The sequence below is a fragment of the Rhipicephalus microplus genome, chromosome 2 (genome assembly GCF_043290135.1).
Source record: "Rhipicephalus microplus isolate Deutch F79 chromosome 2, USDA_Rmic, whole genome shotgun sequence".
Classification (NCBI taxonomy): domain Eukaryota; kingdom Metazoa; phylum Arthropoda; class Arachnida; order Ixodida; family Ixodidae; genus Rhipicephalus; species Rhipicephalus microplus.
In genome coordinates, this window is record NC_134701.1 from 255933068 (window position 1) to 255947155 (window position 14088).

Sequence of the window (14088 nt, forward strand, 5' to 3'; positions counted from 1 at the left end):
ACTTGCACTAACAAGATTTACCTAGTGCCTATGCATGTTTGTGAAAGTTTTTTTGTTTCTTATGCGTTACGTGAAATACTTTTGCGAGATCCTTAATCGTGCAGAACAGGGTATTTGTAATAGAGTCGTCCCACCCTGCCCGAGGTTACTCATGCATCGTAGGCCAAATAACAAAGAGAACACAAGCTGACATTATTAGTCGATGTAGAAAAAGCACGGTGAATAGACAGTGCTGCCATTATGTGCAGAATATCAAGACCTGTGGTTATTTATGCTAATAATCTAATTTAATTTGCATACCTTCTACATCAATCGGTTTCGGGTATATAGTTTGATATATAGACTCGATTTCCAACTTCGCAGGTCAAGTTTTTTGGCTCCCCTAATTGTCGTCTTTTACAGTTGTATCAGGTATACATGCAAGAATACGGATAAGTGCTTTTTCGTTTCAATTTTTTGCGCTGATACCCGTTTTCATTACATTATGCCAGCATGCGTGTGCGTCTGAATCGGACGTCCTTTCTCCATTCAGAGTAAGTGCAGAGCAATATATTTCAGGCCCACGTTCAGAACCAGGAGTGCCCTGTCATGGTGGTCCAGTGGCTAAAGTACTCGGCTGCTGACCCGCAGGTCGCGGATTCGAACCCCGACTGCGGCGGCTGCATTTGTGATGGAGGCGGAGATGTTGTTGGCCCGTGTGCTCAGATTTGGGTGCACGTTAAAGAACCCCAGGTGGTCAAAATTTCCAGAGCCCTCCACTACGGCGTCTCTCATAATCATATGGTGGTTTTGGGACGTTAAACCCCACATATCAATCAATCAAAAACCAGGAGTGCCCCAGGAAAACAAGAACCTTAGCAAAAATGGGGAGAGGGGAGATTGTGTTAATTACTTTGCTTGGACATAGTGCATAATTTTATCATTTACCTGCACATTATGCGGTCTGCAGTCCAGTTGGTACAAAACGATCCGAAATGAATATTGCTGGGCGTTACAGCGAGGGCAGTTGTGCAGGACGTGTTCAGTGGTCTCTTCACTTCCGCAGGAGTCTCATGTAGACGTATCCGTCATACCGATGCGAAACAAGTATGCCCTTTATGAATGCAACACCCAACTAAAAGTGACATAACAGCGTCGCATCAGAGTGAGAAAGTTGCGATGGTAGCGGCAGCTTGAGCAAATATTCAAATTTGTATAGGTAACCCTTTTCGATGCTTCTAGGAACTTGGACGTGTGCTCAATAGTGAAGGAATGCAACGAAAGCACTACTGAAGTCTCTGAACAAGACAAATCTGAACAACATCCTGTAGACTGGATGTGCTCCCCCAAGTGTGCTCGTGATTTTGTGCGTCTTTCTTTTCTCTCTTATTCTATCTCTTCCTCCTTTATCTCTTCGAACAGTGTGGAGTAGCAAACCGGGCGTCTGTCTGGCTAACCTCCCTGTCTTTCCTTGCATCTCTATTTCTCTATTATTTACTTTGTATACACCCCCCAACAATCCAATGCATTGATCTCAGAAACAGCGTCCGCTTAAAAATTACAAGGGCTGTTATGAATCACATTGCCGTCTTTCAACCCGGAATGGTCGCTGGAGCGGGCACGCAGGCGACCCTTTTTCCCTGAGGCACCAACGGGAGTGGCGTCTTATAAAGAAGGCTGAATTATCTTGAAATCAAAGCAAGGAAAACATTATACTCGTGCAGTAGTAGCGACATGACGCAGCGCATCCTATTACCGCATTAGGTGAGTCATTTGGTACAATGAGAGCGCTTGAAGAGCAGCAATATAGACACGCACACAGAAAAAGTTTAAAAAGAAAAGGGCAAGGCTGGAGCGATGTTCAGAACGCACGTATTCCAAAGCCGCAAAACGCATGCCGAGCACGTTGGTTACACTACTCGCTGGCATACTTTTCGTTTTCCTTAGTTGTTTTGTCGATTGTTCACTGGAAAACCGTGAAAACACATCCGGCTTTGGCGCACCTTGCAAATCCGTTTGTATATATGTAAAACAGAAATGCTTATTTGAGAATGCGAGTAAAGTGTTTTTGGTGTCACCCTTGGTCGTATTTCTCCGTTTAACCTCGTTACGCTTCCGAACGCTGCTGCAAGTGGAGCTTAAGGTGGAGTGAAGGAGGGAAGAATGCGTAAGAATGAAAAATGAGAAGGAACAAGTAATGGCACGGAAAGCACAATGCGAAGCATTCTACACAGAAGAAAGCCTGTGCATTGGACTCGCCACTTTAGACAATGTCCTCCTATTTTGCGTTCGAGAGCGAGAAACAAGCAATATTTTAATCAAACAGTGCAGATGTTTGCTTGTTAAGTCACCTGACATGCTACAACAGGTGCTGGGTGATGAATCATGATAAACAGATTGCGCATACATCCGCACACACATAGAATACACTATTCGCAATGTTTCGATCAGGCTCGTGGCCTGCAAGAAAGTTAACAGCGCTTTTGTTGCGAGGGAAAAATTGGTGCTGATTTGCATTGAACCCTTAATATGTCTCCACTTCAAGTAAGAGTCCCGTTGAAGTTGTAAAGCTACCTTCAGAGTCTGTCTCTCTGATGCGTGCAGGCTTGCATTCTCAAAGAACATAATTCAAACCTTCTGGCAGGAATCCGTGTGCCGCATTACGAGCTATCGTCGCATGGTAGTAATCTAACTTTATTATTTTCTGCTATATCCCCTCTACTAAACTGTAAGTTTGTTGTTTTTTGGAACGTAATGATTTATCGGGACAAGCAATTACACACTAAGCGCGGTAACGTGTCACGTTGTCGTATGCCCATCTGTCGCATATGTGCATGGTTGGTATAGTTAGAGTTTGCCTTGCAAAGAAAACTGTTCAACGTACATCGACTGGACGCAGTAGCTAACGTTCATCGTTCAAATTGCCTTAATTTTTATCACGATGCAGTGTTCGCTGTGATTGTCATCGTTGGAAAGCGATTCAGCTTCGACCTTCTGCCCTATTTGCTGTGCTCACATGAAAGTAACAGTACCTCAGAAATCGATATGGTACTCAACGTGTTGTTCGAAAATTCCGGGTGACTTCAATTGTGACTGTATTAGAAAAAATAACATATTGAAACACGCCTGCGCCATTTCTTCTGAAGATGATTAAATGGCTGCACATGGAACTCTGTTTCCTTCAGTTCTGTTTGAAAATGCCTATTGGTTTGAAATTTTCCTTCCATCATCCTTGAAGGAACCTAGACAGAGACAGTAATGGTATAATGAAAGGCAGGGCGATTAACTTGGAAAACAAGTATCTGATCTGCTACCCTGCACTGAAGAAGAGCTTGAAAGCAGATACACGATGCTTCCGCATCTCTAATATGGTTTATTTATATGTATGTTTTGTTGTAATAAAGTTTAGCGTTTTAAAATGACAACAGGTTCTTCGAAAAACACGGAGGTGATGCTCCCTGTCTTCCAAGCGATCGCTGTTGGGCTGATAAAATAGATTATTGGCGACGCACTTGTGTCGCCTGTGACGCTCATGAATTTCTCCCGACAAAATGCTCCAACTTTGGTTCATTTGTTCTTAATTTTCCCAGGCCCACATGCACTCGACGTGTACATATTATGCGGCTTTGCAAAGTGTGAAGGTAGTCACGACATTTCCATGGCTCTAGCTTAGAAAAACATTATTTTATCACGCTAGTATAGCCATTATCTTTTTGCATGTAAGAGGTGCATTTAGACGAATCATCTATGGGCTGTGAAATTTAGTGCAATTAAATACGAGGACACAGCGTTACTAACAAGTAATAGTGTATTGCACAAGGTCATAGCATGCATACCATAGTGGAAGAAGGAAGAATGAGGAAGGAGGAAGTAGAGAAAGGAAAGGCAGGAAGGTCAACCAGGCGCGCATCCGGTTTGCTATCCTACACCGGGGGAAGGGGATTGAGGGCTGAAAAGAGAGAGATAGAAAGAAGAGAGAAAAGAAAACAGGTGAGCTTAAACTAGACTGTTGCGTTCGATGGTATTGGGCGCAGGACTTTAGGCATATCACGCTCCACCGTAGGTCATCGGTTCATGATACCTATTGAAGGCTTGCAAGCACTGGGAGTAGAACGTCCAGTACCTCTTGTGCGGCCTCAGTGTGGGGTGATTTCAGCCTGCCGACGAACACTTGAGGTGTGTCGAGCAGTGAATGAAGTACTATTAGGATAGGTTTGTCTTCTGGCAATGCCGAGGTGCGCTGTGAATCAGCATGGCGCTGCGACTTTGGCAACAGAGGCGAAACTGTGGCAGTTGTGTCTATGGTATTCTTGTTGATATCGACCATTGTTGATCTGTTTGACTGCGGCTTTGGCAATGTAGGCTAAGTGGAGTCTGCGGTAACCATGCTTTTGACAGCGTTCTGCTTCATAGCAGCCGAGTATGATCCGGGTGGAGAAGGAGATCGTGAAGCAGGGCGCCGAGTGGGCACTGCGGATGCAGATACATTGAATTTTTCTGAAGAACTTCGACGCCGATGGCACAACTTTATAACGGGGGCGGCGGCATCGAGATGCGATGAATGGTCTCTCGCCATTTGCCACAGTAATACACAATACTTAACAGCAACATAACCTACGCTACCGTATTTCAAGACTATTATTTAACAAAGTCAAAATAACGAAAATGAAGTCTGCCATACAACTACGACGCAGACAAAGACAGGTGCTTCCTCGTCTGCCTGTATTTTCAGCAGCAACACTTCACATATCGTCTTGTATTATGTACAAAGACCAGGCACATAAGTGTTAGCACAAGCTTAGGTGTGACATACGACACTTTCATTTGTTTATTTACATATTTTTTGCGTTTGCCTGTTTCTAGGCGGAAGAACTAATTTTATGGCATGTCTCGGCTTTTGTTATGCCAAAGTCAACTCCAGCCCACTCGTCTTTTAAGCGCCACTTTTCCTGACTCGGGTACACAATGTTAGAGAGGCGTTGTTTCCTCTAGCATTGCGTCCTTCACAACTAAATGCGGCTTCGTCTTTGGTTTTGGGACGTTAAACCCCACGAATCAATCAAATCAATCGGCTTCGTCTTAAGCTGTCGTGGCTATGAATCGTGCGCTCGAGGGTGTTGTCCTACGAAGACAAACTCGATAATAAAAAAAATGTTTTCTCTATTCACTCGCATTTAAAAGTGGTGGTCGAGCAAACATATCAACTTTTGCTCTCACCAGTCCGCCGTAAAGAAGTATACATAGACAGCACACACACCAAGGAATATATATTTTTGTAGCGTCAACTACACTGGCCTCGCTGAGCCAATTTCGCGTGGCATTGGTCTGCGCATGCGCAATGATACTCCGCCGCCGTCGCGCACGGCTAGCCGCCGGTGTGCGCGCAATTTGATGCACTGCGCAGACGATGAGTGGTGTGCACCGGAGCCAGCACCTCGCTCGCACTCGGCCGCGGCCGCACGCGACTCGCCGCCGCCGGTGTGCGCTTTCCAGAAGAGTGCCGTCATAGCCTTGGTAGACATATGGACGCCGACGCGCGCGCCTTCCCTGTGCGGTCGCCATCTGACACTGCGCTGGAGCCGCTTGATAGCACCTCTGACTGGCGTTTGCCACTGTGGTATAGCCATGGAGAAGGAGAGTGCAAATGCTGCTCAGCGGTGCAGTAGAGCGGAGAAGCTTAACTCATCGGATCCCGAAGTAGTTGCCCGGCAAAATAAATATACATGTGCCACATAATACGAATACCATGTGTGTGTCATTGGAACAGCTGTAAGCATATCTGGAAAGCTAAGAATAATCAGCTAAACCTTTGCTAACGCTACGTATATCTTGGCATAGCTGAGCTAAGCCACTGTCATTGTTTTCTTTTGTTTTTTTTTATTCCTACTTGCTCGTAGCGTATGCAGCTGTTGCAGAGCCTAGAATAATAATTCCTGGGCTGGCAAATTATTGCCGTGGCAGGGAAGCGCTTCGAGCTTGCTTTAGTACCGGACGCAGATACACTGAAATAGTGAAGTAAGCAGCGTGAAATCTCAGAAAAACCAACCTTAGAAAAAAAAAAAGCATTTCACTGCAACCACGGCCTCTCCTGGCGTCTGATCTCAGCCCTTTTGAGCCACCATCCACTGTCAACCCGCGATTACAGAGGAACCAAACCGTGCCCAAAATTGTGTTCAGCCCCGATTAGCACGCCGCAAGCTACTTTGTGTTGTTATTGTTTTTTTGCTATTCTGCTCTGCTTTCTAAATACTTTTATAATAATATAGCCCAGATTTACAGAAAATTTCGCGAGTGGTGAAAAGCGGTGTTTGGGCAGGAAGCGTGGCCCGCCAATAGCAACACCAGTGCCGCGAATACACACCGTAGTTGGTGAGTCGTTGCCAGAGGCCGCGTGTTCTGTGTCCCCGGTTGAATAGCCTATTGCCTACCAGGCCAGCGGCGTGCCGCCATGGTGGTGTAGTGGCTAAGGCCTTCGGCTACTGACCCGCAGGTCGCAGGATCGCATCCCGGCTGCACTGGCTGCATTTTCGATGGAGGCGGAAATGTTGTAGGCCCGTGCGCTCAGATTTGGGTGCACGTTAAAGAACCCCAGGTGGTCGAAATTTCTGGAGCCCTCCACTACGTTGTCTCTCATAATCATATGGTGGTTTTGGGACGTTAAACTCTACATATCAATCAATCAATCAATCAATCAATCAATCAATCAATCGATCAATCAAACCTAGATCAATGCAGTGTGAAACGCATTTAACCGCTCATTAGATTCCTCCATATCGGTTATCATGCGAGACACAATGCGGAATAAACATTCTGGTAAACCCGAGCGAAAGATGTGTTTAATCTCGTAAAACATCACGAACATGTAACCATTGAGGGTGATAGGGTTAAGTGCCAAATCGGGTTGAACCCACTGCTAAAGACGTGTCAGATTTCACTGATTAGCCACCCGTAGGGAGTGCTTGGATGGTGATCTTTTTAAAATGAAATGTTTGTTTTCTCTCTTTTTGCAATCCATGAACACCATTACACTCGCTCCTGTCCTCTTTTGAGCTGTGAATTTGAATGCGTAGTTTGGTGGCCTGTTTCGGCGAGCCGTCGTGAGGACATATGTGTATTCGTTTTGATTGTCAGCTGTAGCGAAAAATAAAGGGTTGCTTGGGTGTGTAGTGGCTGTTCACAAGTGCATCGACAGCTAATAAGACGAACTGTAATCACGATTGATTGACCTTGTTTTTCTGAACATAATCAGCCCTTGTCAGACAGCCATCTAAGTGTATAACGCCACATTCAATAATGTTCTTTTGATTTCATTTTCATCAAATGTACTCATGAGTTTTGGTTGGAGGCAAAAGAAAGTTGAGTCTGGGAAAGCTCAATGCTCTCCCATAGCATAATATATTGTGCACTGAATTATCGAACATTTGTTCCAAACAGACCATAATACGCCTACCTTAATCTATTAGGTATTTTTGTATTTGTTCACATGTCTTTTACTCTATGTAGTCAGTAAAAAGTTTTAAAAAGTTAAAGACATTTAGAATAATAAAATCACAGTGATCGTGCATACAGGTATGGGAGAGACGTTGTAGGTGCGAAAAATAGTCGCGAAGCAACAGGATGCAAGCTGTGGGCCTAATTAACTACGACATATTGTTACCTCGTTTATTGGTACATGCCATCTCATGTTAAAAGAACGACGGCCTTCCCGGGAGGCTATATAATTTCAGGTAGCGAGATCGCTTGTTAAGCACTTCATGTTTCTAATTAGAGTATTCGTTCCAGGAAGAATCAGATTTTGACGTCCCATTCGCGTTTAGGACTTAGTCACTCGCTTCGATACACCACACGCCTGAAGAAGACACCTGCTTTCTTTTTATACTGGTGACAGTGATTCACGAGAAGGTTGATGTGACATCTCGCGGCACTTTCATCGCCGTAAAAGCCGAGAAACTACGCAACAGCTTCCAGTCCCGTCGAAAGAAGCGCTTCACGCACCAAAGGCACGCTAATGGAGCTATTGCTGTGCCTTAGAACGCATCTTGTACGATCAAGGCGAAATGAAAGAAAGCAAACAAAACAAGGCCATAGAACTATGCTAAGGAAGAACTTAAGCCCGTATACAGCTGGAAGAGGTCAGTTAAGTATAGTAAGAAGACGAAGAATGAGTGGGTGGGGTGGGGAGGGGGAGTGGCACTTATTTGTTTCGCAAGCTTACGTGCTTCATTCCAAAAGAAGCAGACACACTTGCGTCACCACTCAGCCGAAACAATCTATAAGGTGCGTGCGTGGAGCCGAAGTGTCTCTGCTCTTCTCGGGTGCCGTGGCAAGCCGACACGGGAAAGCTGCCTTACAGGGCGATTCTTGAGATGTCGGCTTCCCAAGCACCGTCACGAAGAGGTAATCGAAAGAAGGCTGAAACTACAATAAGAGGCTGATGCAAGTAAAGAAAAACGCCGGAACAGGTACTGCAGAAGCTGTACTGGAAATAAACACCGAATCGAGTACGGCGTCGAGCTGCAAGCTAAGTGACAAGCTACAGTTTCTTTTTCCCGCGATTCACTGTCATCGTGAGGCGCAAAGTTACCTGTCGAAAACACTGCACACGTACTTTGAACGAAAAAAAAAATGCTCCTTGGCTTCTTCTCCTAAGGAAACCTTAACTTTTCTAAACCTCCTCCGCCTTTATTTATCCCACTCCCATGCACATCATGTTGTTTAATTTTCCTTGGTAATATGTTTATTTCTACCTCCATAGCATTTCTGTAATTTTTGTTCTCTCTCTTTTGGGATTAGCCCTGGCAAGGCTTGTGTACGGCTCAGCTAGTACCATGTTTCGACTTGCGTGTACGTCCGCACCGCATTGGCGTCCAGTTTCTTCGGTAAACTTTATTTAGAGATAGTTTTTGCAAAACTTTTGGTGGTCGTTGCCATGAAAATTTTACTCTTGAGCACTCCAAGCTTTATACATGTACTTCTGACCTTCTACTTCCTAGCAAGTCACGGGACCTCCTTCAGAAATCACTCAGTTCGCAAAAGTTGATTGATGCTTGCTGATTGACTAATTGCTGAGCTACTGACACGTGGAGAAACAGAAAGCCTCGGCAGCAAGCAAATTGACAGTGATTGCGCATTTGTCTGAGAAGACCATGTTTTCTTTTTTTTGGTCTCCTGGTCAAGTTTAGTTTTCATGCAATGCTGTGTAAGTATACAGTCATAAATACAATTTCAAACAGTTCAGTTTCATTATTTCTTTTTTATTGTTAATTGACAATGTGACGCATACTTACCTATAAACGTAAAAACGAGTGAACAATAAATGAAGAGCAAACCCTATAATTGTAGCCCTAAATGACGTAGCATATTTGCGCATTTTATTTTCGGTCTGTGTTCATTCTATCCAGAAAGCTATGCAAAAAAAGAGAACTGTATTTAGTTTTAAAACAGTTGCACCTTGTCACAGTTACTCTAATTCGACTGAAAAAGTGTAGAAATAAACAATCTTTATTAATTGCGTTAGTATAATATTTCCTGAAAAATAACTTACTTTTTAAAACAACACGCAATAGTAAGTCCCACAAAGGTACAATCAAGTTTGCCGTATTGTAAGCTAATACATTCTTTCCAGCACTGTTCTTTAGCTCTACGAGACAATAAGTAGGTGATGAAGGAGAGACCATAAAGAGTGGAGATTTATTCTAACTTTGGACATCACTTCTGCGCCTTATGAGAGAAAGAAGAGAGAGATGATTTATTAGAAGTCAGAGGGATTGGCCTGAGCGAGTTCACTCTAGCCTGCTACTCAGCGTAGGGGAAGAGAGAGAGGCGAACAAAAAAGTTATGAACATCGATGATGGAGACAGAAACAAGTTATGCGTATATAGAATAACGACGCTCCACTGCGGCTTCGCTATAGTCTAGTGTGGTTGAAGAAGCGCAATATAGAATGTCGAAGGAAGAGAACACGGGGATGCAGTTGAAGATGGACGCCCAGACTAAAGTGGCCGAGGACGGAAGCGAGGACGGGGGTAGCAAATAGCAAGCTCTAGGGTCGACCGAGAGCACTTTCCTAAAAGACACCCCTGAGAGCACTTCGTTGGTGTCGAGGTGAATAGCGTGATTATCGCTGCAGGACTGTCGGAGCAGGCCACGCGCGGGCTCTAAGATATATATATAAATATAAAAAGGGGGGCTCTTATGGCTCTTGTATGGCAAAGACATGCGCAAACTTTTCCCGCGCGGGCCATCTGAGAAGAAAAGAAGGAATAAAGAAATAAAAAGGAATGTACTTACTATAGTCGTGAAGAATCAGCAAGAGGTCGTAATTACGTTTTATCCGGTACTCTAAAGCGTTGCGAAGTTGTGTTATTAGAGAAAAGTATTCCCTCATTACAATTGGGATCACTCTGTGTGAACTTTATGGTGCTTTTAAAGCTTTGCATCATTCAGGTCAGAACAGAATTAAAGTTACTATTTTCAACGTTTTTCACAATATTTAAAAACACTGAAAAAGACATGTGTGGATAAATGCCATATTTGCTGCACCGCATTAGTGGTTGAGGAGAAGAAAAATGAATTGAAAAGAAAGAATGGGGAGAGAAGGGGATAGTTTATAACTGAAAAGAGGGAGAGAGAGAGAGTTACAACATGCATGTGTAACGTGTGGTCGTAAATGGACACTACTGGATTGCTAATTCAAAAGTGTTGTTCAATTCGACTTTACAGGGAACTTGATGGTATTATTTGAAATGCACAAAAAATATTTTACCTATGACAAGCCACATACAAAAACAAGGGGTTCCAGAATACTATCTCGACAAAGCTTTTTTTACGTGAAATTGCTTCGCCATATAACTGAGATCTCCTCTATCGTACGGTTAGTCTCTTTGAATCACACTTGCAAGCCGTCTAGGAGGCACATTTGAATAAGTTGAAGTTATCCTGAGGCCAGGATCCAGTGGTCTACAACCAGCACAAAAACTCCTATCATTTTGACCTCTCGGTAGCAGATGTCCGACTTGCAAGCTCAAAACATTACATCTTCTGGCACACAAAGCACAAAGCAGAGTCAATGAAGAGCTTGGCAATATCAGGCGGCGACTGTACTATTGCATTAGCAATTATATGAGCAAGCTCGACTGATTTTCGCCATCGCAGTTATGTCAAGTATATATATATATATATATATATATATATATATATATATATATATATATATATATATATATATATTGTGAAGAATTTTGTACGTAAATCAACACCGCTACGTGTGACTTGCGAATTGCAGCCACTTCCGTGCCCTGCCAAGCCATTTGATCGCGTTGGCGTTGACCTCTACGGCACCCTTCCATTGACACCAGATGGCAATCGGTGAATTATAGTGGCGGTCGATCATCTAACACGCTACGCCGAAACAGCCACTTTGCCGAGCGCTACCGATCAGGATGTCGCCTCTTTCATTTTACGTCGCTTTATCCTTCGACATGGTGCACCTCGAGAGCTCCTTAGTGACAGAGGCCGCGCTTTTCTCTCCGAGGTCGTCGAAGCTCTGCTTTCGGAATGCCACGTCATTCATCGGAAAACGACAGCGTACCACCTGCAGACTAATGGGCTAACGGAACGGTTTAGCCGCACGCTGGGTGATATGCTCTCAATGTACGTGGCATTTGATCATAGCAACTGGGACCATGTTCTCCCGTACGTCACATTCGCATATAATACTGAAATACAAACAACCACGGGATTTTCACCTTTCTTTCTTCTTAATGGACGTGACCCTTCCTATACAATTGATACTCTACTTCCCTACCGTCCTGATGTTTCCGAATGTCCACCTATCTCCAATGCTGCTCGACAAGCCGAAGAAAGCCGTGAGCTCGCCCGTGCGTTCACTTCGGACGAGCAGCAACGCCAGAAAGAAAACCGTTGCACCTCTCTTCCGGATCCCAGCTATGCCCCAGGGTCTCTCGTGTGGCTTGCCATCCCATACCAAACCCCGGCACCTCCACCAAATGTGAGGAGGTTTAATAGCCGTTAAAGACAGTGACGAGACAGCGTGAAGAACCGTCCAGCGATCGGCACAACAACGAACCGAAGCACGAGCCGAAAGAGACAGGCGTTGGTGATGCTGCTTGCTGCAAGCACATCTTCTTCACAATATATAAATAAATATATATATATATATATATATATATATATATATATATATATATATATATATATATATATATATATATATATATATATATATATATATATAGAGAGAGAGAGAGAGAGAGAGAGAGAGGGCACAAGAAAAAATAAAATGAAAAGAATTCAAGGTACCCTACCGAGGATTTGAACCCGTGAACCCTCGCTCATCAACGCGCTGCGTAACACAACCAGGCCGCGCTGCTTTTTTTCTTTCTTTCGTGGTATTCATTTAAGTTAAAACATGGCTATAACGCAAATACACACAAAAAACTAATATGTTCTTTCTTCTTCTGTCGTGACACAATGGTGAGAACACAATACCCAAGAGTTCACCATCTCTAGAACGAACATCCAGCAACGGCCTTTTCCGAACATTCCTAGAAGGGGGGTAAAGATAGACACTTCACCAGCATAACATATCGTTCTTGGTGAAACAGAGTTTCCTCGTAAACATCGCATAGTTAAGTTACCATTCGAATAAAGTGAGTTGCAGAGGAAATCATTGGCTCAGTATTTTCTGCAAAATGCGCATCTTCCACAGGCTATGCATTGCAACAAATACAAACATGTCCAATGGCACATCATTGTAACTGATTGCTTGATATGTGTGGTTTAACGTCCCCAAACCACCATATCATTATGAGAGACGCCGTAGTGGAGGGCTCCGCATATTTCGACCACCTGGGGTTTTTTAACGTGCTCTTAAATCTGAGCGCACGGGCCTTCAAGGTTTCTGCCTCCATCGGAAATGCAGCCGCCGCAGCCGAGATTTTATCCCACGACCTGCGGGTAAGCAGCCGAGTACCTTAGCCACTTGACCACCACGGCGGGGCATCTTTGTAACTGGATGGCAGCAGATATTGCGTGTAATGCGAATTTAGCGCAACGGCTTTCTTTTGTAAACTTGACTGGAGCACATCCCAAAATAAGATTGCATATTTGGAGCTTGTAAAACAATGTTCAATTCTTTAAGGCACGTCACAAAGCGGACAATTACCAGACGACACAAAATTTCTCTTGAAAATGCCAAATATTCACAGTCAAGAAATCAGAGTGCACTTTAATAAAGAACGTTTTTGTCGATGGTGACAGAAGCATTTCGCGCACTCGATCTAAGACGTCATGTCCTGGCCGACCCAAATATTTCCCATAATAAAGTGGCGGTGGAAACAGCATTGACATTAAATCTGTGTAAATATACAGCACAGATATTCAATTGTAAACGTAATACACTTCACCCATAAATCCCCACCGACAAAGCCATTCAGAAAAATTTGATGAAACTATTCGGTCAGGTAACACATTTACCATGTTTACCTGTAAGAAGGCACAAACAATAGGGTGAGTACTGTGAGAAAAAAGAAGTAGCGAGAGACATTGTGTCACACGTAAAAATGCTTTAGACCTCACCCACCTGCACTAACTGACCTGGACGGATTGTCTTGTTGCATGAATTCATGAGCTGAGGACCATATAAATGTAGCAAATTTGTGGTGAAAGCTCTGTATGTACGCCCTAACACAATGCAGCACTTGATATAGATAGAAAAGTCTTGTTGAAAAAATTTGTAAAGTTTTCACTTTAACGAAAATTGACAGGTTGTGTGGTATAAAGGATCAGGCTTAGCGCACAAGACCTGCCATCTTCTCTCTCCATTAGTGTGAACTTGGCTTGTGTGCACTGAGTGGAACACGAAGATATTTTTGTGGCGCCACAGGCCACACAATACCGGCAAATTTTTCAGGGGTAGAAGATGCCCATGAGCCAAAGCATAGACCCAAACTCCTAGAATAGTTCATCTGCACACCGGAGACACTACCTAATGGTCTACTACCTCAATAATTTTTCCCGTGCTGGGATCGTCAGTGAAAAAAAAGGCAATGTCAACTGCATATGCTAAAATTATAACTACATTTTGCA